The following is a 26,658-nucleotide window of genomic DNA, read 5'->3' as shown; positions in this document are numbered from 1 at the left end:
TTCATTAAGAAATAGTTTTTCCAGACTAACTTAATTACCTTTTTTAAATAGTACTGCTACATAAATAATAGATTTGAGAAATTCTATGGATTATAGTATGCCTAGATTTTTAGTACAGCTTTGATTAAAAACTTCTCATATTCTTCTTGTGGATAGGATGCATAATGGGTTAGATGATAACACAATCAGATGGATTTGTATTTGTTAATAATTCAGTGTTAAAATGGCAAGAGATCTCCAATGGAGTATTCCAAGGATCTGTACTTAGACCACGATGTTTAACATTTTGATCATTGACTTGGACAAAGGCACCAATGGTCTAGCCATCAAATTTCCATATGACATGAAGCTGGGAGGGATAGCCAACATACTGTATGACAGGTTCCAAAAGAATCTAAGCAGGCCAGAGCATTGAGCTAAATCTTATAACATAAAATTCAATAGGGATAAATGTTAAGTCTTGCATTTAAGCATAAAAAAAAATAAACTCCACAAATGTAAAAAGGGAGGTGTGGATATACAGCAGTTATCCTGAAAAGGACCTGAGACTTTGAATGAACTACAAGTTCAATATGAGTCAGCAGTGTGATATATCAGCTAAAAAGGAAAGTTCAGCATTATCAAATTTAATTCTAGGGGGAAAAGTTTCCCACTTCTAGCTGATTAAAACCAATAAAGATTTCCAAATAAATTTTAATTGTTTTCTTTTTTATATATAATTGTACTTATAAATATACTGTAGAACAAGCAATTCTTTCTTCAAGTTAATTACCAGACATCACAATTCTGTATTCAAAAGGCCTTCCCAAGACATGATAGCAACATAAGGCAGTAGAAGTGTAATCATTCTTTAGGCTTGGAGAGTGCCAATCACCTTGGCCTGGCAAATAAGCTAAAAGAGATATTCCCCAGAAAAGAAACAAAAATATTGTGGGTTTCCCAATGGTGGACTTGAGATTTGAAATAAAAGAAGAAATTAGACTTGTATGGGGCCTTGGGACACTGACCTTGAATATTACATGAAGCAACTAAACTCCACCATAAAAGTAGACCCAGTCTTAACAGCTGACTGATGAATCTACTTCTGGCAAACTTGGGGGAGTGGGGAGTGAAATGGCTCCAGAGTGATTCAGGTTTTCCAAGGGTTGGAGCTATTAAGATCCAGAGAGAAATAAGGATGTAATTAAAAAGACAATGGAGGACTGGGTGAAGCTTATAGAGGAATCTTTGGAAGCTAGAAAGATAAGTAGCTCCTTCAATCAAAGCCTCCACACTCAGAGGTAAGAGGAGAAAAACTAGGTTCTGAATATAAAGGTGGGGTCAGAATCAACCCATCTCCTTTAGCCCTGATGCATTTATCAGGTGAAAACTCTTCTTGAGGGTTTCCTTGTTGTTCATTGGTATTTGACTCTTTGTGACCCTGTGGGCCATGGCATGCCAGTACTGTCCATAGGGCATTCTTAGCAAAGATATTGGAGTGATTTGCCATTTCCTTTTCCAGTGGATTAAGGCAAGCAGAGGTTAATTGACTTGCCCAGGGTCACACAGATAGTGTCTGAAGACAGATTTGAATTTAGGTCTTTCTAACTCCAGGTCCTGCACTCTATCCACTGTGCCACCTAGCTGCCTGATTGTCCATAGATATGAACAAAACCTGAATACTTCCCTACATATGACAGGAAGTCTGTTTAGATTGGCTGAGGGACTTCGTCACTCCCTCTGAGGCCTAGGTGGTGTGCTGAGTTTTGAGTGCCAGCATTGGAGGGGAGAGCCAAACTTTTAAGAAGGAATCAATTGAGGAGGAGGAACAGAGGCTATGCCTCATTCTTTGACTTGGTCTCAGTCTCCTTCCCTTCGTCTGGTGGAGAACCTTGAGAGCTGGAAAGGGTCCAGTGGATTTTGGATTTCCTGTTTTCGCATTGCATCCTCTCAGTGTCCCAGGAACAGCTGATGGCAGTGTTCACATTAGTTGCCAAGGACAGAGGGGATACAGATTCAGAGCTCTACAAAGATCCAAGTGGAAAAACTATCCCAAACCTAAGAGGAAAATCTTGAGGACTACAGCAAAAGGATTTCAAAGAGCTTTGAGTTCCCTTTTGCCACATATGCTCTAAGTTTGAGAATATTTTCCCTTGAACACAGTATATACTTGTGAGAGTGTGTGTCACTGGTTTTTGAAGGGGATTGTTTGTGCCAACTATACTGAAATAATGAAATACCCCCTTTTAAAAGCTTCTTCAGTCTGGCTGAATGAGTGATAATCTATTGATAATTATGGAAGGAAGCACATTGGTAAAGACCCATTTGCTGATTATTAAAACACATGCTATTCAGGAAATCTCCTTTTCTCTCTAGAAGTTCAGATTCTCAAAATCTCAAACTCATTTTTACCCAAAATCCCAAAGCTCCTTTTGCTCAAGAAAGCTTTCTTTTCTGGCTGGGTGGCTAGATTCTGGGATCATGCTACCCAGGAAACAAACATTTCCTCCTCCTCTACACAGTAAGTTGGGCTCAGGAACATTGTCTATGAACATCCACACAACAGCTGTACAGCTATTGAGCTATACAGGCAAGCATGTTTGTTTCTTCCATGTACTTCTCACAGAAAGCTGTTAGTTCCCTGGTTGCTGCCATCTCTTGGGCTTGATAAATCAATTTATAGGTATTCTCTCAAATACATGGATGAACACATTTGTATTTCTACTTTGTGCCTTCACCAAACTACTCCTGGGTAATGGGAAAGAAAGAAATCCTTTTGCCCTTCCTCCAACACTGTGACACTCCAGAAGAAAGGCATAAAAGAAAACACACAAAAAGATTAAGCTGAAAAAAGCAAAAAAAGACTGAGATCAGTCAATCTCTTTCACAGGCCCCTGCAATGAGACCTGATAAGATCTGAGTCTCAGCCACCTAATCATATTGGGAGAAGACCTAGTTACCAGAAACAAACCTGCAATTGTCTGTGTTGTCTCAAAAAGGTACCAATGGGTATAGGCACACACTCTATGGGAAAGTACTTTCTTTACTCCAAGTATGGGCTTGTGTCTTGTCACTTCATCGAATTCTTGAGGGAACTCCACAAATTAGTAAGGGATTTCCTTGATCAGCACCTCCACCAATTTACATATGACAAGTAAGTAGAAAAGGCAAGAAGGCATAGAGTGCCAGGCCTGGAGTCAGGAAAATTCATTTTCCTGAGTTCAAATCTGGCCTCAGACAGTTACTAGCTGTGTGACTTCTGGGCAAGTCATTTAACCCTGTTTGCCTCAGTTTCCTCATCTGTAAAATGAGCTGCAGAAGGAAATGGCAAACCACTCCAGTATCTTTGCCAAGAAAACCGCCCAAACCTCAAATGGGGTCAGAAAGAGCTGGACATGACTGAAATGATGGAACCCCAACAAAGAAGAGGCAAGGTCTGAACCAAGGTCACAGGATTACAGATTTACAGCTGGAAGGGGGTCACCTAGTCTAAGATCCTTTTACAGGTGAGGAAATTGAGGCCCAGAGAGGTTAAATCTTCTGAATTCAAATCTAATGTTCTTACCACTACACCATCCCATTCTTGATAAATGTATAAATTTTTGTGTTCAAAATTAAAAATATCATCACCACCACCTCTTTTGTTTACTACTAATGTACTGCCTTGTTATTCTTAATCTTAATTTCAGTGTGGTATAATGGAAAGAATTCTGGATTTGAAATTGAGGATCTGAATTCAAATTCCAACTCTATCACTATCTATATTGCTTTGGCAAGTCGCTTATGTTTTCTGGACCTCAATTTCCTTATTTGTAAAACAAACAATCGGATAGGATGACTTCAAAATCCCTTTCCATGCTAAATATATGATAACTTAGTAGTTTTTTTTTAATATTTACTATATCATCAGCCCTGTCCTAGGCATTAATGAAACAAAACATGTATTCTCAAATGAGAATCAGCATAGCCTAGTGGAGAGAAAGCCCCCTTGTAATCACAAAGGCCTGTCAAGTCTTTCCTAACATATACTGGCTGCATGACCCTGAGTAAGTCCCTTAACCTCTCAGTGCCCTAGGCAAATCCCTAAGATGGTAAGTTGCTGTATCTGCTGCAGTAGAGTACACTCTTTAGCAGGAGTCCCCAATATCAATGAAATCACAGGAATAGATACTACCACCTCAAGGAAAAAAGCAAACAAACATAACTATGACAACAATAGCAACAAAACAAACCCACTTATTTATATGCGCTTTCCCCATTTGGCCAATAATGCCTCCTGCATTATATCAGTTCATATGGCTAGCCCATTGAAATCCATGGGTCATAGTTTTAAACTTTAATCCAATACATTTTAGTAAGACTAAGTTATTGTTTGTCACAAACATAACATGCTCTTCCCAAATGACTCATATCTTCATTTGACTATTTTGATCTAAATCTTTCTCCCACTGTGCTAGGGTGTCTTTTAAAGTCAAGCATACCACCTCTTGGCAACAGGAATTTTCACCCCAAACAGCAATTTCAGGTCTCTTGTTACAAGGTTGCTTGGATAATAAGTAGGCAGGTGAACAACAACACTTGGGAATGCTATTACTCCTGCTGTGTGACCATGTGGTTTCATCAAAGAGGGTGCAAATTTTGCTGGTAGCCATTTCAGTTTATAGTATTCTAATATGGGTCAAGGGGATGGCATTTATTTATGCTGATGCAACATTGTCTCTCTTCATTCCTTCAATTTTGAGACAGATGGATGCCTAAATTGTTTTTCATCTGGCTTTTGGCCCCAAGCTTTTTCAGAGAAATCACTGCCTCATTACAGTTATAAGCAACTCTGAATATGGATATACAAGCTAGTAGTACCATCCAGAAAAAGTCAAGTAATAAACAAAATGTTTGAACTGAGTCTTAAAAATTTTTGGATACAATTGCTGGCAATCAAAGTTGTTTTCATTTCACCCCTTGTGCTCTGATTCTTAATCTCTACTGGAATACTTAGCAAAAAACTGAGTTGATAACAGTTCAGACACAATGAGCCTGATTCTTCTGCATGTCTTTAAGAACAAAGGGGAGAAGAACTTTCAGATTTTCTTTTCAAGTCCAAGGGCAGAATCACTGTCTAATGGCCAACTGGCAAGCTGCCAATTTGGACATCAAGATCATCTGCACAAAAAGCAGGAAAAGTTTGGCTTTATAGTTCCCCTGAGCTCTCCTTTTTTCCTATTTGGCAATCAGCATTGACTACCTTAATATCAACTGAGTAACTCTGGCCCCAAAATGTGGCAGCCCTAGGGGCCCCAATTGGGTTATGATCCAAATAGCCAGGCTGCTCAATTGTGACTTTTCCATTACAAACACAACTCCTGTTCTTTCTAGCAAGTCCAAAGCCAGATCCTGCTAGATGGTTTGGATGATCTGCTGTCAGAGGAAGGGTGCAGGCTTGGTCTTTCTAGCTCACTCACATGAAACACAGGAAAGGGGCCACCAAGCTCCAGCCTGTTGACTTTGCCAAGAGGTATGGCTACCTCAAGGGTATCATAAAGGACATAAGCCACAGTCTAGGCCAATCAGGGCTCCTCTTGTAAAAGTAGTTTTCTGGGATCCTTACTGATTTAAAAAGAGGAAAGCTTTTCATTGCTATTAAGGGCATCCATATAGACCACTTTGTGTACTGTGGTAAGAAAGCTCAACTCAATATTGGCAATGTCTTCCCAATTGGCACTGTGCCTGAAGGGACCATTGTGTGCTGTCTGAAGAAAAAGAGCCTGGGGGCCAGGGTAAGCTTGCCCATGCCTCTGGAAACTATGCCACAGTGATTTCCCAGGATTCTGAAACCAAGAAGACACCACCTTCAGGCTTGAGAAAGTGATCTCTGCAAATAGAGCTGTGGTGGGTGTTGTTGCTAGAGGAGGTCATACTGATAAATCCATCCTTAAGGCAGGCCATGCCTACCACAAATATAAGGCCAGGAGAAACTGCTGGCTTCGTGTCCAGGGTGTGGCCATGAATCCTGTGGAACATCCCTTCAGAGGACGTAATCACCAGCATATTGGAAAACCATCTACCATTTGAAAAGATGCCCCAGCTGGACAAAAGGTTGATATCATCACTGCCTGGGCACACTGATTTGCTCCAAGGTACCAAGACTGTGCAGGAGAAGGAACTAAAGTGCAGAATCCTAACAGTAAAAATTATTTTGGAAACTGTATAAATAGAATTATATTTACAACTCACTAGTGATTGCTTTAGAATTTGGAACCTCTGAAAAAACACGGAAAGAGTTACATGAACTGATGCAAAGTGAAATGAGCAGAACCAGAAGACCATTACACACAACAACAGCAACATTATTCAATGATCAACTATGAATGACTTAATTCTTCTCAGCAATACAATGATCTGAGACAATTCCAAAGGACTCTTGATGGAAAATGCAATCCACTTCCAGAGAAAAAACTGATGGAGTCTGAATGCAAATCAAAGCATACTATTTTCATTTTATTTTCTTTTTGTGGGCTTTTTTTTCCTTTTGGTCTGTTTCTTCTTTCATAACATGACTAATATGGAAATATATTTTACATGATTGCATGTATATAACCTACATCAAATTGCTTACTCTTTTAGGGAAGGATGGAGGAAGAAAAATTTGGAATTCAAAATTTTTAAAAAATGAATGTTGGAGACAATTCTGGGAAGAAAACAGAGTAGGTCAGAAAACTTTTAGCTTTCCAAATTTCCCCCACAAAAAAAAAAAAAGACAGACCATCACCTTAGAGCAGCAGAAATAAACACAGGGTAAAGCAGTTGTCCTCCTACCTAAGACAATTTGAGAAGGTCTCAGGAAAGACCCAACTTTCAGGGCTGAGATTTGGCCTGAGTGATGTGCAGACACCTCCAGGCTGACTCTGCGGGATCAACAAACTAAAAGTCTTGGGGGCAGTGGGGTTGAAAGGCAGCTTCAGCCATGGAAACTTTCATGTCAATGACTGTGTGGAGGGTCTGATGGCTGAGCAGGAGAAGACTGAAGGACTTTCCACAGTCAAGGGAGCCAAGCACAACTTTGCTGGCCAGGGGAGTTCTGGGCTGTGGCTTTGGGAAGAAGGAGCTAGCACACATCTTGTGAGTACAGGGACCCTGTTGGTTGTTGGCACTTTCAGAGAGCAGAGTCCCTGGTGTCAGTTCCAGGGCAGAGAGGACAGCTGTAGTTTGCAGTGGCTTGGGGGTCCTGGCTGTGGCTTAGGAGAGGAAAGGAGAGCTGAAGGTTGAACCCTGAGACACATCTCAAAAAATTACAGTAAGAAGGACCTGAGGCTTGGGGCATCATTCCCCTTACCTCATGATTACAACTTAATAACACCAATAGCTGCTAAAATCAAAATAAAACGAAAGATAAATATAAATGAGCAAGCACAGGAGAAAGAACCCAACCATACATAATTACTATGCAGATAGAGAAGAGCTGGGTTCATATTCAGGGGAAGATAATGGAGCTAAAAAAAAAAGTCACTCCTTTTTCAATGAGAACCATCAAATGGTCCTAAGCACAAATGGAAGAACTTTAAAAGGACTTTAAAAATCAAATTAGAAAAAAAAATAAGAGTAATCCAAGAAAATCAAGAAAATTATGAAAAGAAAGTCAACCAACTAGAAATAGAGAATCAAAAACTTAAGCAAGAAAAAAATTCCTTAAAAACCAGAATTGGGCAAGGCGAAGCAATGACACCAAGATATAAAAGAAAATCAAAAGAATGAAAAATTAGAAGAAAAAGTGAAATATCTCATCAGAAAAACAACCAATCTGAACAATAGATCAAGGGAAAATAATATAAGAATAGTTGGACTACCTGAAAATTATGATAAAAAAGAATCTTGAAACAATTTTACATGAAATTATCAAGGAAAATTGCCCCGAAGTTCTAGAACAAGGAGGCAAAGTAGAAATAGAAAAAATCCACTGATCATCACTTGAAAGAGACCCTAGCAGGAAAATTTACAGGAATATATATCATAGTCAAGTTTCAAAACTCCTAGGTTAAAGAGAAACTATTGGAAGCAACAAGAAAAAAAACAATTTAAATATTGTGGAGCTATGATAAGGATTATACAAAATTATACAAGACCTAGCTGCTACTGTGCTGAAGGACCATAGATCTTTGAATACCATATTTGGTAGCACAAAAAAGCTGGGGTTATGACCACGGGTAACTTACCCAGTAAAGTTAAGTATAATCCTGAATGGAAAAAAATTGACACTTAACGAAATCAAAGACTCTCAAGTTTTTGTGACAAAAACTTAAGGGAAAATTCGACATATAACATCCAGGAGAAATAAAAGGTAAACATTAAAGAACAGTTGGGTAGTTTGAAAGGAAGGTGTGGGCTGAGCTGAGCATGATGGAGTGATTCTAAAAAAACTGTGTAGGGAGAGATAAAAAAGAGTAATCATCTCATACAAATGAGGCATAAAAGGAAAAATTGATACAGAAGAAGCTAGTAGAAGGGAGGGAGGGTAGTACTGGAACCTTATTCTCATTGGGAATGGTTTAAAGAGGGAACAACATATTTATCTACAAGGGTATAAAAGTCTTCTAAATTCAGAAAGAAATAAGAGGGCAAGGGGAGAGGATAACGGAGGGACTTTTGGAGGGGTGGGTAAGTTAAGGAATAGGTGGGCAAGGTAAAGGGTAGAAGTAAAGCAAAGGAGTGAGGAGGGATTGGGTAAATAGGGTGAGGACAATGAGGAAAAATAGGAAGGAGGAAAATACACAACAAGTAACTGTAGCTTAGAATGTGAATGGGACAAATTTACCCATAAAACGGAAACAGCAGATCATTTTTATGTGCTAAATTGTACTCCTGCCCTTTATTTTTATCTTTGTGCATATCTTTTATTTTTATAATGTTTCCTGAAAGCAACATACTGTTGAATTTAAATATTTAATCTGCTGTTTCCACAACTCTTTATTGAAAATGACTGGCTCAACTTGAAATACAAACTTTAAGAGAAAGCCTGGCTATCACCTGGATAGGGCTTCCAAGAAAATCCCACAAGCTGTCCATTAAAAAGAAGCACTCAGAAGTTCATCAGAACAAACCACTCTGAGAGTAATCCCAAATGTTATCTCAGATCTTGAGTAGAATGACTGGACAAATCTAGTAAGATCACACCAAATAAGAATAAGTCACAACTTCTCTTTACCTCAGACTAAGCTGTAAGACTATAAACTTAGAGCTAGAAGAATCATTCTTGGTAACTTAGGTTCAAGAATGGAACAAAGTCAAATCAAATCAATAAGCATTTATTTGTTATTGTGGTTCAGTCATGTCCAACTTTACGTAACCCCATTTGGAGCTTTCTTGGCAAAGATACTGGAGTATCTTTTTGCCATTTCCTTCTCCAGCTCATTTTTACAGATGAGGAAACTGAAGCAGATTTAAGTGACTTGCCCAAGGTCCCACAGCTAGGAAGTGTCTGAGGCCAGATTTGAACTCAGGAAGATGAGTCTTCCTGAGTTCAGACCTGGTACTGCTGACACTATCTGTTATGAGTACAGTAATTTTGCTAAGCTTTGGGGATACAAAGAAAAGCCCAAAACAAAAACAAACAAAAATCTGTTATCTCATGGAGCTCACAGTTTAAAAGAGAAGACCACATGTTAACAATCAAGTACAAACATATATACAGGACAAATTGGAGAACTCGGAAAGGCTTCTCCCAGAAGGTAATACTGGAGCTGAATCTTGGAGGGCAGGACAGGGAGACCAGGATGGAGAGAGTCTAGGCATGAGAGACAGACAATTAAAATGCCAAGAGTCAAGCAATAGAGTGTAGTATGTGAAGAACAATACTTGTAGGTCGCTTACCATTCAAAAAATGAAGGATTTATTTAGCTATAGCAAAAGGATATTTAACAGGAGAGGCCTTGAGGACTCCTTGAGTTGATTCAGCTGAATGAAGCTATCACTGTAATCTACCAACCAAACTCGAGAACCGCTCCAGCTCCATGATAAGTCCAGATGGTTAGTCACCTGAGCCAATAGAGTTTTGAGGAATGTTTCGATGTCTCTTTAAAAAAAAAAACTAGCCTAGTGTGAGGTGAGGAAGACAGGGGTTAGGATATTACTCCTAATCGTACAGAAGCCATTAAGTCCAACCACCTCATTTTACAAATGAGGAAACTGAGGCACAGAGAAGTTAACTGACTTGTCCAGACTCACACAGCTAGTAAATGTCTGAGGAAGGATTTGAATTTCAACTCCTGACTCTTAGTCCAGCGCCCCGTCAACCATGTCATGCCACTCCTAGGATGGTGATTTATTACTAGTTGATAGTAGGAATTAGAGCTAACACTGAAAAAACCTTCATTACCACCTCCTTCTAAAGGTTGATCCTGATCTCTGGTTGCTAGTTTCCCTTACTCCTTAAATTATTTTGTATTTATTTATCTGTTTACATAGATCAGAGAGCAGACCTTGAAGGGACCTAAGACCATGAGTCCAGCCTCTTTATTTTATAGATGAGAAAACTGAAACTCAGGGAGGTTGATTTGCCCATGGTCATACAGGTAATAAGGAGGAGAGACAAGCTTAGAATCCCAGTCTTCCTGACTCTAATCTCAGTTTTCTATCCAATATATTAGGCTGCTATTTCCCCAAGCACAATCATTAAGGGTAGGGACAGTTTTTTGTTTTGCCTTTGTATACTACTCTCCTGTCATAGGTCTTCACTATACATATAGTAGGTGCTTAAGATGAGTTTGTTGAATAAATGAATAAAATCTTTCAAGTACTAATTTTTTTAAAAAAAATCAATTGGACAGATAGATACAGGATTAGGAAACGTGGCTAGATAATAGTTCCTATTTAAAAAAATATTTTTAAAGTCTTAATGGATAACTGAATATTTTGATATGCCAGGTAAAAAAAGATTTGATCAATGGAATCACGATTTATAAAATGAGGGAGGTTATATAGTATTTATTATACTTTGCTCTAGTTAGAACTCATTAGATTACTGTGTTCAGTTCTGGGCCCCTGAAATTTTGGAAGGAAATTGACACATTGAACATCGCCCATTGGAGGTTGACCAGGATGGGGAAAGGATGTGAGATTACGCATCTAAGCAGCAGAGGGATAGGAGTGGGATGGTAATGATAGCTGTCATCAAAACTTTTATGAAAAGGCTTTAATGTAAAAGGCTGTTATGAATGTAAAGTAGCCTCGAGCCTACGTATTTGCATAAGACTCTCCTCACTGATGGAAGGAATGAGAAGTACCCCATGCTCATGCCTTCTTGAGGGGTGGCCTCAGTGAGAGCTTGAGAAGAAAATTGCTTTTCTGGCTTCTGGCTTTGAGAGAGGGTACATTCAGTTCAGGATCTTTCAGGGAGATATTCCTGAAGGAAGAGAAGAACTTGAGAAGAAGCTAACATGTAGAGGGGCCATTGCTTTCAGCCACATCCCTATTTCTAGCTTCACTAGAGCCTTAATTTCCCCTTGAATCAGGGACTCTCTCCTTTCTGTTGAGCAGAGATTCTGCATCCATTGAGAGAGATCGTTCACTCTATTATTGTCTGACTTATTCTAATCTGTATAACTTCTCTGATTTCAATTTGCTCTCTAGTTGGTTTTATTTGCTATTCACTATGTACGATAGCTTTGTGTAGCTGGCATTTGGTCAGAAGGCAGTCAGGCCTTCAGTTACAGCTTGGGGCACTCTTTCCACATCAAAGGCAAAGCAAGCAGGAAAAGTAGCTTGAACCTAAAAATTATTTCCCCTAAACCAGAGGTGTCATATACAGGGCAGTAACATACCCAAGTGTAGCCCAAACCAGAATAAAATATAATGGGAAATATTCAACAAAATAAATAAAAATACAATTAAACATAGATAATATTACATATATATGTGTGTATATATGTATATATATATGTATATATATATATACATATATATATACATATATATATACATATATATACATATATATATACATATATATATGTATATATATATGTATATATATATATATGTATATATAAAACAGCCTTAGGTACTCAACACCTTCTCATCTTCCCTCAACCTCATCTACCCTCTGGTTGAAGGGCTGGAGGGGTAGAGCACCAAATTCTTCCCAAAGTCCTTTATAGAGTGCAGGAAGGATTTGGATTTTCTACTCACTTAACTTTCCATTCAAAGTTCTGTTTGGTTTAAACTCCTTTAAACAAGATGCCTCTGTGCCAGATACCCCTTGGTTCTCTTCTACTTTTCCAGACTCTTTTTGTGTGTTGTCTTCCATTAGACTGCATGTCCCTTGAAGGCAGGGACTATCTTCTTTTCCTTGTTATATCCCTAGCACTTAGCATGATACCTGGCACATTTTTGTTGTTCAGTCATTTCAGTCCTGTCTGACTCAGTGACTCCATTTGGGGTTTTCTTGGCAAAGATATTGGAGTGGTTCTCTAGCTCATTTTATAGATGAGGAAACTGAGGCAAATAGGGTTAAGTGACTTGTCCAAGGTCACACCGCTACTAAGTGTCTGAAGTTGGTCTTTCTGACTCTAGGCCCAGTGCCCTATCCACTGTGCCATCTAGTTGGCCATAGTGGGCACACAATAGGCACTTGATAAATGTTTATTGAACTGAATTTTAAAAACAAGACCATATATGGCCCTCAGGGATCCTTATGTATGGATTAGTGGTTCCTGTTTCTGTTTGATAACACTGCTTTAGGTTAGCAATACTTAGGGGGTTGAATAAATATAATTCTAGGAGAACAGAACAGCAAGCCTCACTGTCCCAATCTCTTGCTCCCAGCCTGGCAGAAATCAGTCTCCCTTGGAGATAGGCAGGCAGAAGAGATTACAGTATTTATTCATGCTTCCCTGCTGGCCACATCTAGACAAATCCTGTTGGACACACCCAATCTATTCAATAAACTCCAGTGGTTCCCTATGACTTCTAGGAATACAAAATCCTCAGTTGTTCAAAGTCCTTCATAACCTATCCCTTTCTTACCTTTCCAGTCTTTTTTATACCCTACATAACCCCACTTATTCTGACAGTGGTCTCCTTATGGTTTCTTGAACAGAACACTCTTATCACTTGACTCCGTCTCTCACGCCTGAAATTCTCTCCCTCCTCATCTTTGCCTACTGGCTTCCCTGCCTTCCTTCAAGTCCCAGATAAAATTCCACCTTTTACAAGAAGTCATGCCTGATCTCCCTGAATGCTAGCACTTTCCCTTTGTTGATTATCTCCAATTTATCTTGTATGTATCTTCTTTGTACATAGTTTTCATGTTTTCTATTAGACTGTGAGTGCCTTAAGGACAAGGACTTTTAAAATTTTTTCTTTGTATTCTCAGTGCTTAGTACCATTCTTAGATCATAGTAGATGCTTTTAGTATGTAGTAGCATTGCTATGCTTGTAGTAGCAAGTTATGTTTGTTGATTGTTGACAGACTGGGCAAAACACACACACACCCTCTAAAAAGGTATCAATGGGCCACATAAAAAATACAGAGAAAGAAGTTCAGGCAGGAATGCAGACATACAGGATAATATTGATACTACCATGTGAAACTTATTATATGCTTTTAAAAATAAGTTGTGGGGGGGGCAGCTAGGTGGTGCAGTGGGTAGAGCACTGGCTCTGGATTCAGGAGGACCTGAGTTCAAATCCGGCCTCAGACACATAACACTTACTAGCTTGTGACCCTGGGCAAGTCACTTAACCCCATTGCCTAGCCAAAAAAAAAAAATAAGTTGTGTGGGGACAGCTAGGTGGTGAAGTGGATAGAGCCACAGCCCTGGATTTAAGAGGACCTGAGTTCAAATCCAGCCTCAGACATATAACACTTACTAGCTGTGTGACCCTAGGCAAGTCAGGTAACCCCAATGCCTAATAAAAAAAAGAGAAAAGTTGTATATAACGGACTCATGGTTTTATATACCTTTCTCTGTTATCTATCCATGGAAATGTACATATTTGTTGATGTTTGTCAGATCCCTACTGTAAAAAGGAAAATTAAAAGGAAGTGATTTCTGAGTAATAGCTATTTTTGGTGTGTTTTTTAGTCATGAGTGATTTATTTAAAATTTCTGAATTTAGTGTTTGGCCTAGGTCATAACAAAATGTAGATGTGGAAGAGAAACCAGAGTGATGTTATATTCTCAACTATTTTCTCTAAAGGGTAGTTGAAAGAAATGGAGATCTATGGGAAACAAAAAGACTATTTTTGGAGAGCTTCAAGTTTTGGGGAGGGTGTCATATTTCAGAAGGATTTTTTTTTTAATTCTAGCTAGGTCCAGAAACTAGAACTAGGATCAATGAATGAGTGGAAGTGAAAGGTAGGCAAATTTTGTAATAAGTGAAACCAGCTGGATTGTGTAATTTTCTTTAGTGATTCTCAACAGCTTGGTAGTGAATGGGATGTCCCAGTGAAGACTTCTCAGTGTAACTAAAGTTTGGGATAACACTATCCTAAATCTGGTAATAAGTTCAGGAGGTAGGATAGGGTTAAGTATAGATTTCTGTAAGTTCTTTTTTTAGTGCCATACATCAGTAGTTAAAATTTGTCTAGTTGTTAAGCCTTAGCCTACCTTTTAATCTTATTCAGATGCGCCTTTGCCCCTTGCCCTAAAAGAATCTGGTTCCAGAAAACCCTTAAAAGGTTCCTTATCTACTCCCCTTATCTCCCTTTGAAAGGACCTTACTCAGATGCCTTCAAGTTCCCTCCATTACAGCTAGTGGGAGGGGGAATTTACCTGTTTAGGACTATTTAACCTGGTTTTCTGCTTCTGTGTCTTTGTTTCCCCTCATCAGAGCATACTGGTGGAGGGACACCCAAATCTCGAGATCTGAAATAATAATAATAAATTAACTTTCTGTTTCTCCTTGGATACCCCTGTGTTGTTGTTGTTGTTTTTTTTAAATTTGAGTGGCATCCCACGCAGTAGCCAGAAGCAATACTGGAATAAATCTAAGTGGAGAAGTCAGGACAATCTGGATTCACCTCCTGATTCAGAGGAATACTAGTTATACTAACCTGGACAAGATACTTAATTTCTCAGTGTCCCTAGGCAACTTTATAATGCTATAGATTGCAGAACATTTGCTGATCAGCATCGCTAGAGAGTTTCCTCATTACACCCATCAATTTACAACCTTATATCCATGAAATTATAGGTCAAGAGAAAAAAAGTAGGCTTTTTGGGTTAAGAGAGTGGAAAGTCAGATGGAAAAGGAAGGGATTCTAGAATGGCTAGTAGGACTTTCATTTTTGTCTCTAAATCCCAGGTGTCTGACACAAATGCTTCTTGAATGGAAGCTTTAAAGTGGAAACTTAATATCAATAGGGCAATAAGCAATGTGAGAAGGGTGTATGTTAAAGACTGTTCCATAGCTTTACCTTAGTGTTGGCTGCTTTTATGAGACCCCTATTTTTTTTTAACACCATCTAGTTAGGTTCTGGACCCTGTAAGGAAATAAATTTCAAAAACTTTATGCTACCTGGATTTGTATAATCTTTTGATGTTGCCCTCTTGCTCTAAGATAGGCACAAAACCCAGCTTTATAGATTTGGGAGAAAGAATGGCGTAGTGGGAAAAGTATTCAGATTAGGAGTTAGAAAAATCTGGGTTTGACCCTCGAAGTCTGCACTAACTATATGGTATCTCTAAGGTACTTCCTAGTCTAACACTTTGTTCGGAGACTATGAAAGGGAAAGGAAGTTGCCACTTCAAAATTCATTATGTAGAGAGGGCAGTCCTGGAGAAACAGGAAACCAACACAACAGAGTGCTGTGAAGGGTGGAGAGATACAGTGATCAACACTAGCTATTCTGCGGTCGAAAACAGAAGAATCCTTGTAAGAAACTGTCGGTTTGTAAATGTGTCCTTGCTAGCCTCATTACCTCTTTTGGAGAGAGGTGTTGTTTTGTCAGAGTACCAGGAAGTCAAGAGACAGATGAAGGCAATAAAAGGAATAAAATTAGGGCGGAACAGCAGGCGTGTGTGTGTGTGTGTGTGTGTGTGTGTGTGTGTGTGAGACTTTTGGAGGAAAACGTCATCTGACAGGTACTACATTTATACTTTGGAGGAAAGACTGGAGAGTGGAAACAGTATTCGGATTTGGAGTTAGTAAAATCCGGGCTTGAATCTCACAGTTCTCACTAACTACAATGCCACTGTACTCTAAGGTGCTTCCTAATCTAAAACCTTGTTCTAAAACAAACTGACAGTACCTTACAAGGATCCAGCTTTTTTCATTCACGGAATAGATAGTGTTGATCTTTCTCTCCATCCTTCCTGTCTTAGGACACACAAGAGCAGGGAGTCTGGTGAACTTTTGTAAAATATGTGTGTGTAAAATATGTGTTTGTGTATATATGTGTATATTTCTCTCTCCATCTATCTCTATTTCTCCACCTTTCCCCTCTTAAGATACACAAGAGCAGGGAGTCCGATGAATTTTATATACATATACATATACATATATACACATATACACACCTACATGTATGTGTATATGTACACATGTACGTATATCTATATATATAGATATATAGGTGCGTATGCATATATCTCTCTCTCTACCCTTCCCCTCTTGGGACACACAAGAGCAGGGAATATTTTACAAAAGTTCACCAGACACCTGGCTTTTATGTGTCTTAAGAGGGGAGAGGTACACATTTACAAATATACCCATATTTTGTAACTACTTCGATATAACTGGTTGCCTTTCTAGTCCTTGTATTATGTTTCATGCATTTAAAAACAGTATTCTGGGAAGGGGTCCATAGGTTTCAGGACTGTTCCAGGACGCCAGGACGGCGACCTCCTCGCTCCAGGACCGCCGCCGCGCCAGGAAGCGCAGGCACGTTTCTCCCTGAGGTCGCCCTATCCAGTCTTCCCGCACTCGCCAGCCCAGCTAGCGAAGCCTCCCTCCCCTACGGCGCTGGATCTCTAAATGGGGGTCTGGGAGGGGGAGGTGCGCGGGCCGACAGGAGCCGGGGAGGACCGCTTCCTCCACAGAGTCGTCTCCCTCTCCTACTCCGCCCACTACTCCCCCACCCCCCCATCCCCGCCCCGTCTCCTAGCCCAGGCGGGGGTGGGGGGGGACGCGGTCCCCTTCCGGGATGCGGGCGGAAGTCGGTTGAATTTGAATCTTTGGGGCCGTTGGTCCGGGTTAAGATCGGGGTTCTGGCCGCAGCAGGAGTAGGCGGAGGAGGAAGGGGATTGGGGAAAAAAAAAGAATTGTCGCCGCCGAGTCCTGTGGAAGTATCCGGGGGTCGCTTCCTTGGTGAGTCTTGAGAAACGAGGTCGGGACATTTTTCTGCTCGGGCTTCGAGGGTCTCGGGGCGAGCCGAACGGTATTGTCTTGGTGCTACCTTAGCTTCTCCGGGGAGCGCCTGGGGGCGGGGAGTGGGTGTGTGTGTGTGGGGGTGCTGAAACGACCTTGTACAGATTCCCCCCCCCCAAGGTGTGGATATGGGGAAATGGAAGTCCTGCATTTGGGGGAATGAGCTTCTGGCATCGGATGGGTACCCGTGGGCTGCTTTTTGTCCTCTGCCCTAAACCTCGGCGTGCGCGTGTTTGAGGCTTTGCAATTTGCAAAATGCAATTTCAACATCAAGAGTCTGAATTTACAACAATCCGTTTCTGGTCCTGAAACTTGCTAATGTTTCCTGGGAGGTTGGTTGGAAACCCTGGCAAGGAAACGTAAATTCCGTTCCATAAATAGGGCTCTTCCTGGTAGCTACAAGTTCTGCTTTGTTTAAAAAAAAAATGTGAAAGATTCAGGAAAGTTCGGAATGGAAGGCTAGGGAATGGACCTACCTCATTAGCCCTTTCTTCTTTCTCTCGTTCCTTTCTTGTTATTTGGAATAGTTTATTTCTGAGTGAAAAATCCCTGTACAAAAAATGCTGATGACTTGTAGCCTGGGTTGCAGGTTTGGGAATACGGTGGTGGGGAAGTGTATAGTCTTTAAAATCTTTGGGGGATTTGAACAGAAATCTGAGTATCCTTTGGTAAAACAGAATCCCAATTTTTTTTTTTAAAACACAACATTTTTCTTACCGCAAAATAATCCGACACCCTGCACATTTAAATTCCAGGCCTGTGCTTTTGGGCTGAAATGAGATCTGCCCCAAGTTTCCGAGGTCTTTGTTGTTTGATAACAATGGAGCAAAACATACAGAACCACAGCCCTGCCTTTTCACCTTCTGTCATTTTACTGAAATCAGGAATTTTAGTCATTAAGTTTTACACACACACACACCCCCTGTATTAACTTGTCCAGAATTAAATTTTTTTTATCATATTTGACTATCCTGAATTTTCAGAACTCTAGCTTACTTATTACAAAAGATTTTGTTAGCTCAACCATAAATTACACTTTAAAGATACTCCATCTTGCAGCAATGAAAACTGCCGAGTGAATGTTAAGTAGCTTTATCAGGGCAGTACTTTTTGGTTCAATGTAGACAAGAATTGCACATTGTGGACATTATAGCATTAACTTCTGCGAACTTAACCCAAAAAAAGGTAGCTTCTCTCTCTCTCATTTTACTGGATGCTCAGGGCTCATGCCAACTTCAGCATTAGCCATAAGGACATATTAAAATAGGAGTTTTTGTGTTCGTTCAGTTTGGGTACTTTTCAAAGGTTTATTATAAGAAAAATTTTTGTTGTTTTTTGGCTGGACCTGTGATTTTGTTGGTTCTAAGAAAAGCCCAGGGAGCAAACTCCATGAGTGAATGCTGATCAGTTCTGCCTGGGACACTATGAGGTTTAATGGTTTTCCTGGGCACATAACCCATAAGGGTCAGAGGCTGGACTTGAACAGGGTCTTAGCTCCAGGCTCTATGCACTTAAAACATACTACCTCTCATGAAAAAGCTTAACAGTAACTATTTCACTGAGGACTGGACAGAGCCCACCACTTCAGTATTTCCCAACAGATGGTAAGGCTTTGCTTCAGTGCCACCCTGGATCTAATGTGGATGAATGAGTTAGAAATAGAAAGTTCCATAAGCCCCGTACTTGTTGATGATCATGGGTATGATCTTAACACTAGTTGCCCTCCTCCCTCTGCCTGGAATGCAATCCGCACGCCGCACCCCTACTCAGAAAAGCCCTCATTTACTTCAAAGTTAAACTTCGTTTACATGGAAGCCCTTCCTGATCATTTTCAGTCCCCCACCAAATTACCTTCTATTTATCTTGCATATATTTTGTACATGCTAATGTAAACATGTTGTCTTCCCCCATAGAATGAAAGCTCCTTGAGGCTCAGGCTTTTGAATCTGTGTCCCCTGAATTTATTGTTTCTGGCACAATGCAAGCACTTAATGAAAGCTTATTGGTTGATTGAAAGCATATGAGGATTTGGAGCTGGAAAAACTCTTAGTGATCATCCATTTGAACCCCCTTTTATAGAATCACTGAGGCTCAGAGAGATGAATTTATTTTGCCAGGGTTGCAAAGTTAGCAAATGAGAGAACCAGGATTTCATTTGGGTCTTTTGAATTCCAGTCTGGTGCTTTTTCCTCTGTACTATTCTACTTCTATATGTTCATGGGTACAGGCAATATTATATGTAGAAAAGATACACATTCCTTTAGCAAATACTTACTACATTCTCTGTGCAGGTATGCTAGGCTAGGCGTATTTTTTTTTTACTTCAGTGTACAAAATTAAGATAAGACATTGTTCTGGTCCTCATAGGGTTTATCATTTAATAGAAATACAATACCAACAGAAAACATGATACACAGTATTACTTGAGAAATGCATTAAGGAATTGCAAAACAAATTGCTATAGTAGATTTAAAAGGGAAGTGGAGAGAGTGTTCAGATTAGGGAAGGTGTTACAGATGGAGGATTTGGCATTTGGTTTGGGATTTTTAAAGTTGGGTTTTCAGTGGATGAAAGCAAATTCTTAGTATAGGAAATGCTGTGAATAAAGTTAGAGTATAAGGAGAATGCATAGCATGTTTAGAGGCCAGAAATTAGGATTATAGCATTAGAGCTGGAATGGATCTCAGAGATGGTCACCTAGTCCAATCCTTATATTTTACATGCTAGGAAGAGAAGACTGGCCTGGTAGCCTGTGACTTGATTCTCTTACTTTAGAGCCAGTGCCCCTTCTCCTACACCACAGTGTGTCTTTTAGTTCAATTTGCCTGGAGCACAGAGTGCTTAGAGGGAAGTAGTATGAGATAAGGCTAGCAAATTACAGAGTGGTGCCAAATTGTGAAGGAAAATCAATGCCAGGCAGAAATTCTAGCTTATTGCAAGCCACTGGAGTTTTTTGTTTTATTTTGTTTTTGGCAAAAGAGCAACATAATCTGATTGATCTATATGAAGGGGCACCTAGGTGGCCAGTGGGTGGAGTACAAGGCCTGGAGTCAAGAAGACCTGAGTTCAAATGTGACCCGAGACACTTTCTAGTTTTGTGACCCTGGGTACATAACCATGTTTGCCTCACTTTCCTCATCTGTAAAATGAGCTGGAGAAGGAAATGGCAAACCGTTCTAGTATCTTTGCCAAGAAAACCCCAAATGTGATCACAAAGAGTCAGACAGGACTGAAATGACTGAACAACAACAAATTTATAAAAAAGCTGATTCTGGCAGTAGCATCATCTAGTATGATGAGGGGGGCTGAGTGGAGGCAGAAAGTAGTTAATTTTGGTAGTCCTGGTGGGTGGTAATGAGCTGCCTTTGGATGGTGTGAGTTACAAGGGATGTGAAATAGAATTGACAAGATTTGGTTATTGATTGGATATGGGAAGTGAATGAGATGGATAAAAAGTTACTAAAGGTTACAAAAAATGAGACCGAGGCTGAAGGCCACAAGCAGTGTTAAAAGGAAGAGCCTGTTTAGGGAGCAAAAAGAAAAATTTGTTTTTTGATATGTTTAGTTTGTGCCAATTAGACATTCAAGCAGAAGTGTCCTATAGAGAACTGGTGGAGTAGTTCTGGTTTTCAGAAGAGCTATTAGGTAGAAGAAAGAAATTTAATCATCATCTGCATACAAGTAGAAGCTGAAGCTGTGATTGAACAAGGTTGCCTAGGGAGGGAGTGAAGATTAACAAGAGACATCAAGAAACTTGGGGAATATCCATACTAAGGGGCTGACAAGAGTATGAGCAAGTGAAGAAATTCATTCTGCGTTTGAGCTAGTTGCCTATTGTTTTCTGTCCATGACATTCCATATTTCTCTTGCCTTTGCACAGGTTGTTTGCCCATGTACTCCTCCTGAACCTTGGCTTCTTAGAAGTCCTAGTATCTCTCAAGGCCCAACCCAGATGCAGCTGTCTACACAAGGTGTTTGCTGAACCCTGCTCTTGTCATTAGTGCCCCAACCCTCATGAAATTACTTTGTATATACTATGTTACTTATCTCTGTACCTGTTGTATTTCTCTCAGTAGAATCTTATCTCCTGAGGTCAGATATTATCTATGTTGTCTTTGTAGCTTCTTTGTATTCAGTAGGTGATTAATAAATGTTGAATTGCTGTTATCTCTGAATAACAGGAAGTAAAGAATTTCTAGGTAACAGCAAAGGGTCAGTAGTGTCATGTAGCACATCATAGGATCATGTAGATCCAGAGCTAGAAGGGACTTTAGAAGTCATTTCATTCAACCCTTTCATTTTCCAGATGAGGAAACTGGGATCCTGAGAGGTTAAGTGACTTCCAAGGTAACATAAGACATCATGAAGTGATTAAAGACAAAAAAAAACCAAACCAAAAAACATCAGATTTGGTAATTAGGTCATGTAGTTGTAATAGAGTATGGTCAGAAGCTAGTTACAAGAGGTTGAGGAAGAAGTGGATGATGGGGGACCGCTAGGTGGCTCAGTGGATAGAGTACTGGCCTTGGATTCAGGAGGACCTGAGTTCAAATCCAGCCTCAGACACATAACACTTATTAGCTGTGTGGCCCTATACAAGTCACTTAAACCCCATTGCCTAGCCCCCCAAAAAAGTGGATAATAGAATGTGATTCCTTTTTTTTATTTTTTACTTTTTTTCCAATTACATGTAAGAACAATTTTTACATTTAAAAAAAAATTTTAGTTCCAAATTCTCTCCCTCCATCTCCTTCTTCTTCCCCCCTGAGAAGGCAAGCAATTTGGTATAAATTATACATATACAGTGATGCAAAGCATATTAACATATTAGCCATGGTGCAAAAGAAAACAGCAAGACAAAAAAAAAACTCCAAGAAAAATAAAGTTTTAAAAAGTATGCTTCAATCTGCATTCAGATTCCATCAGTACTTTCTCTGGGGGTGGATAGCATTTTTCTTCATAAGACCTTCTGAATTGTCTTGGATCACTGTATTGCTGGGAATAGCTAAGTCATTCACAGTTGATCATTGTACAGCATTACTGTTACTGTGTACACTGTTCTTCTGGTTCTTCTCACTTTACTTTGCATCAGTTCATGGAAATCTTTCCAGATTTTTTTGAAACCATCCTGCTTGTCATTTCTTAAAGCACAATAGTTTTCCATCACAATCATATACCACAACTTGTTCAGCCATTCCCCATTTGATGGGCATTCCCTCAATTTCCAGTTCTTCGCCACCATTAAAAAGAAAGAAAGGAAGGAAGGAAGAAAAAGTTGATATAAATATTTTTGCACATATAGGTCCTTGTCCCTTTTTTTTAAATCTCTTTGAGATATAGACCTAGTAGTGGTATTTCTGAGTCAAAGTGCAGTAGAACACAATTCTTAATAATCTGTAAGTATATATTACCTTGTTCTAGGCATCAAGTTAGAGACACAAATACATAGAATGAATAAATACTTCAAAGGAGCTCGAATTTCCTTATTTCCCTTCTAGTCATTCAGGTTCACAACCTCATCATCCTTAACTCATCTTTATTGTTCACCCCATGTAAGGTGGCAGATCTGTTCTTGCTCTGATTATGCCAGTTATAGAGTAGCAGACTATCCTGAGAGATGGTCCCACCTCCAAGAAATACTGAGATAGCAAAGAAGGAGGGGAAGTCCACACCAGCATGGAAGTAAATAGATTTGTATGGGGGGGAGGGGTTATTCACAAAGGCTGGTCCTGGGTAGCAGGAGGATGGTGGTAGATTTCCACATGCCCTCAGGCCAGGCCAGGTATTATACAGAAACAAAACAAAGAAGGTGTAGTGCCAGGGATATGCCCATGGTCGCAGGCAAGTTTTCCCATGTGATAGTTAAAGCATCTTTTGCTGTTTAATTAAAGTTAGTTTATATTAACTGTGAAGTCACAGGTCACATTCTCATACTGTGGCTCTCACTGTACACCCCCACATACCCATTTAGTTGTCGAATCTTGTAATTTCTTTCTCTATAATATCTCATGCATATGACCCCTTTTCTGCCCAGCTTTCAGCCTAATTCAGCCTTCTATTACCTTTTGGCTAGATTATTGCCATAGCCTTATAATTAGTCTCTCTGCCTCAAGGCTTTCCTCATTCCAATCCATCCTTCATATGCCTGCCAAGTGATTTTTCTAATGTATAAATCTGGTCATATCACTCTCCAGTAATTTCTTTTTATATCCAGTATCAAATATAAAGGCCTTTGGTATTTCACATTTAAAAGGGTGGGAATTTAAGAATACCTTAAAGGAACAAGCTGACTTAATGGACACCATGTATTTTTTGAAATTTTATTTATATGGCAAAGAAAAAAGAGATAGTAGGATGAAATTTTTTATTTCAAAGTAAAATTTTTGTGTCATTTGACACCTGATCCTTCTAGAGTTAAAGTTCTTCACAGTTTGGCCCCTTCTTACCTTTCTAGTCATCTTTGTGACCCTTCACAAACTACTTACTGTTCCTCAAATCTACCATTCTATCTGCCATCTCCCTGCCTTCTTATCCAGGTCTGGAATGTCTTTCCTAGCCTTCACATCTTAGAATCCCTTCCTTTAAGACTAAAGTTCAAGTGCCACCTTTAGGAAGCCTTTCTTGGGCCTCTTCTCTGCTACTACCATCCCCTCCAAGGTTCTATCTACTTTGTATTTATCTTGTATGTTCTGGTTTATATATGTTGTCTCTCCTGTTAGCCTGTAAATTTCCTGAAAACAGGGACTGTTTTTCCTTTATCTTTGTATTACTAGCTCTTTAGCACAATGCCTGGCACATAGTAAGTGCTTAATAAATACTTTTTGGTTGATTCTGTCTGACTTGACAAGTTTTCACACACACACACACACACACACACACACACACACACACATTGTTTTAAAAAGAAATATAAGACAGTTAAATAGAAGGATGTTAAGGAAGAGAGGGCATTAGCAGTTGGGAGGATCAGAAAATGCTTCATGTAGAAGGTGGAGCTTGAGCTACATTTTGAAGGAAGACCAGGATGTGTGAGGCAGAGGGGAGAAGGAAGTGAGGAAGTGTATTCCAGGCAAGGGAGACAGCCAGTGCCAAAGGACAATGGGAGAAAATAGTGTGATATGTAAGGAAGAGAGAAGGCTAGTTGAGCTATATTGAGCTATAGGGTAGGAAATAATGCATAATTAACCTGGATAGATAGGTTGGGGCCATATCGTAAAGAGCTTTAAAACTTAAATAGAGTGGACTTTCAGGTCCCATGAGCAACACAATGGTGAACCAGACATTTTCTACAATCCCCACAACCTCTAAAACCTCTCCAAAATAGAAATTATGTGTCAAAGATAAAGCAACTTCAGCTGTCTCCAAGGTCTAGGACAACCAGAATCAAAAAGAAGGTAAAAAAAAAAACCACAAAAAACAACCAGCCAAACTCAGGAACTGGTGCTCACTGACCTTGAGCACACTCAGCACCCATTCCTCCCTCCCTCTTTCTAGTGCCGTAGAGATCCTGGCTCTAGGCTACCGAAGGAAGTTTGCTCAGGCCTTAATAGCCAGCTTGTCAACAGCCCTTCCAGAGCAAACGCCTGCCCAAGGCTGTAACGTGGAAGCACCAGTGCCGGAAAGCAAAGACCTGCTGGTGCTGGGAAAAACAGATTCTGAATTGCTGATGACAGGCCATAGAACTGAGGAACAAAAGGAATGAGACAGGGTGTCAGGACAGGAGAGAGAAAGAGAAGGAGAATACTTGTTGGGGGAGAGTTACAGTGCTGTACAATACACTCTATCAAGCCTGAGGGGAAAGAGCACCCAGCCGGGGCCAGTTCTTGCAACTCAAAAGTCAGTTGGAGCAGAGACCTACGATGGTGAACTGTGAATTGCCCAGTGTGGAAGGAGACTGAGACACTTTAAAATCCAGGCCCCAAGGAAACCACAATCTAGGGGGAGGGAGTCAGGAAGTGAGTGATAAGGAAAATAAAAGGGAAAAAAACCCCTCAAATACTAAAGATTTCAAGAAAAAGAAAATTCAGAGACCTTGAATGTAAACAGATAAATCATCAGGAAAACCATTAACAACAGAAGGAAATATAAGGTCTCCAGATCTAATAAATTACTTCAAACATCTATGAATAAATACTATAATAATATAAAATAAAGGAAAATTATCTTATACTTGATGAGACAGAGGACCTTGTGAAATTTGAGGATATGGAACTACAACGTGTTATTCCTTAGTCATTTAAAAAAGAATCGTGAATTATGTGAGCAGAATTTGTGTTCCTACACAGCAAAAATAATGAACAGAATAGAAAAAAAAACCACCTGAATCTGCAATGGCAAGCCTCACCAAAAAAAAGCAAATGGGAGAACAAAGATTGGGAATACAAATACACAGAAATGAAGGATCACTAGAAGAAGAGAGCAAAAACCAATTATATTAATATGCTCACTATGCAATAATGAACTCAGCAGGCTGCACAGAAACTACCTAAGGGTTACAGGTTTCCCAGAAGAATATTCCAGGACAAAAATCTTGACACCATAATGAAGGAAATAGTAGAAGAGAACTGCCCAAAACTTCTCAACAAAAATGAATTCACAGATTTCCTCCAGAAAGAAAAGGAAGGCTGCAAACTCTAAGACACATAGTAATTAAATTAAAATTCAGAAATAAGTTCTTCAGGCCATCAGGAGAAATATCTTCAATTACAAAGGAAAAGACATTCTAATAATGTAAAGCTGTTGCATACCCACTTGAAAAAGGAGGAGGGAGGGGCAGCTAGGTGGTGCAGTGGATAGAGCTGTGGCCTTGGAGTCAGGAGGACCTGAGTTGAAATCCGGCCTCAAACACTTGACACTTACTAGCTGTGTTATCCTGGGCAAGTCACTTATTCTTGATTGCCTCACCAAAAAAGAAAAAGGAGGAAATGGAATAATGCGTTGCAGAAGAGCAACAGAGCTCAGGATGTAGCCCAGGGTGACTTGTCTTGAAATCTGATCTTAACCATACAGGATAAGAGATGGACATCCAATAATAAAGAAGAGTTTGAAACATTTTTAGAGAAAGGAAGAGATTCTTTGCCTCTTGAACACCCCACATTACAGAAATGCAGGAGGAGTGAATAAAATGCAGCAGGCAAAGACAACAACAGAATGACAACAGAGACCAGTAAGAAATTTCTTTCTAAATGTGCAGAAGGAGACTGGTGAAGGTGGCAGTCCGGTAGAAGTAACAATGAAAAGATGAACTGGATATTATGGACAGAACCTGACACTACCCTGTTTTCACCTGAATTAGTGCTTTTTTTGTGGAACTACGTT

General features: G+C 39.7%; 1 protein-coding gene and 1 pseudogene across 1 annotated transcript in view; both read left to right on the top strand.

Moving 5' to 3' along the window:
* The first annotated feature begins 5,377 nt into the window (after positions 1-5,377).
* LOC110220298 (uncharacterized) lies at positions 5,378-25,042 on the top strand (annotated as a pseudogene).
* The window catches only part of G2E3 (G2/M-phase specific E3 ubiquitin protein ligase), a 64,562-nt gene continuing 55,009 nt past the window's right edge, over positions 17,106-26,658 (top strand). Inside the window, exon 1 of the mRNA XM_021004257.2 lies at positions 17,106-17,280. The gene's annotated coding sequence lies outside the window, so the exon portion shown is untranslated. The remainder of the gene's footprint in view (positions 17,281-26,658) is intronic.

This window comes from Phascolarctos cinereus, unplaced genomic scaffold (genome assembly GCF_003287225.1).
Source record: "Phascolarctos cinereus isolate Bilbo 61053 unplaced genomic scaffold, phaCin_HiC Scaffold_3;HRSCAF=262, whole genome shotgun sequence".
Taxonomy (NCBI): domain Eukaryota; kingdom Metazoa; phylum Chordata; class Mammalia; order Diprotodontia; family Phascolarctidae; genus Phascolarctos; species Phascolarctos cinereus.
The sequence above is the reverse complement of the archived record's forward strand: the minus strand, read 5'-3'. Positions and strand labels throughout refer to the sequence as shown.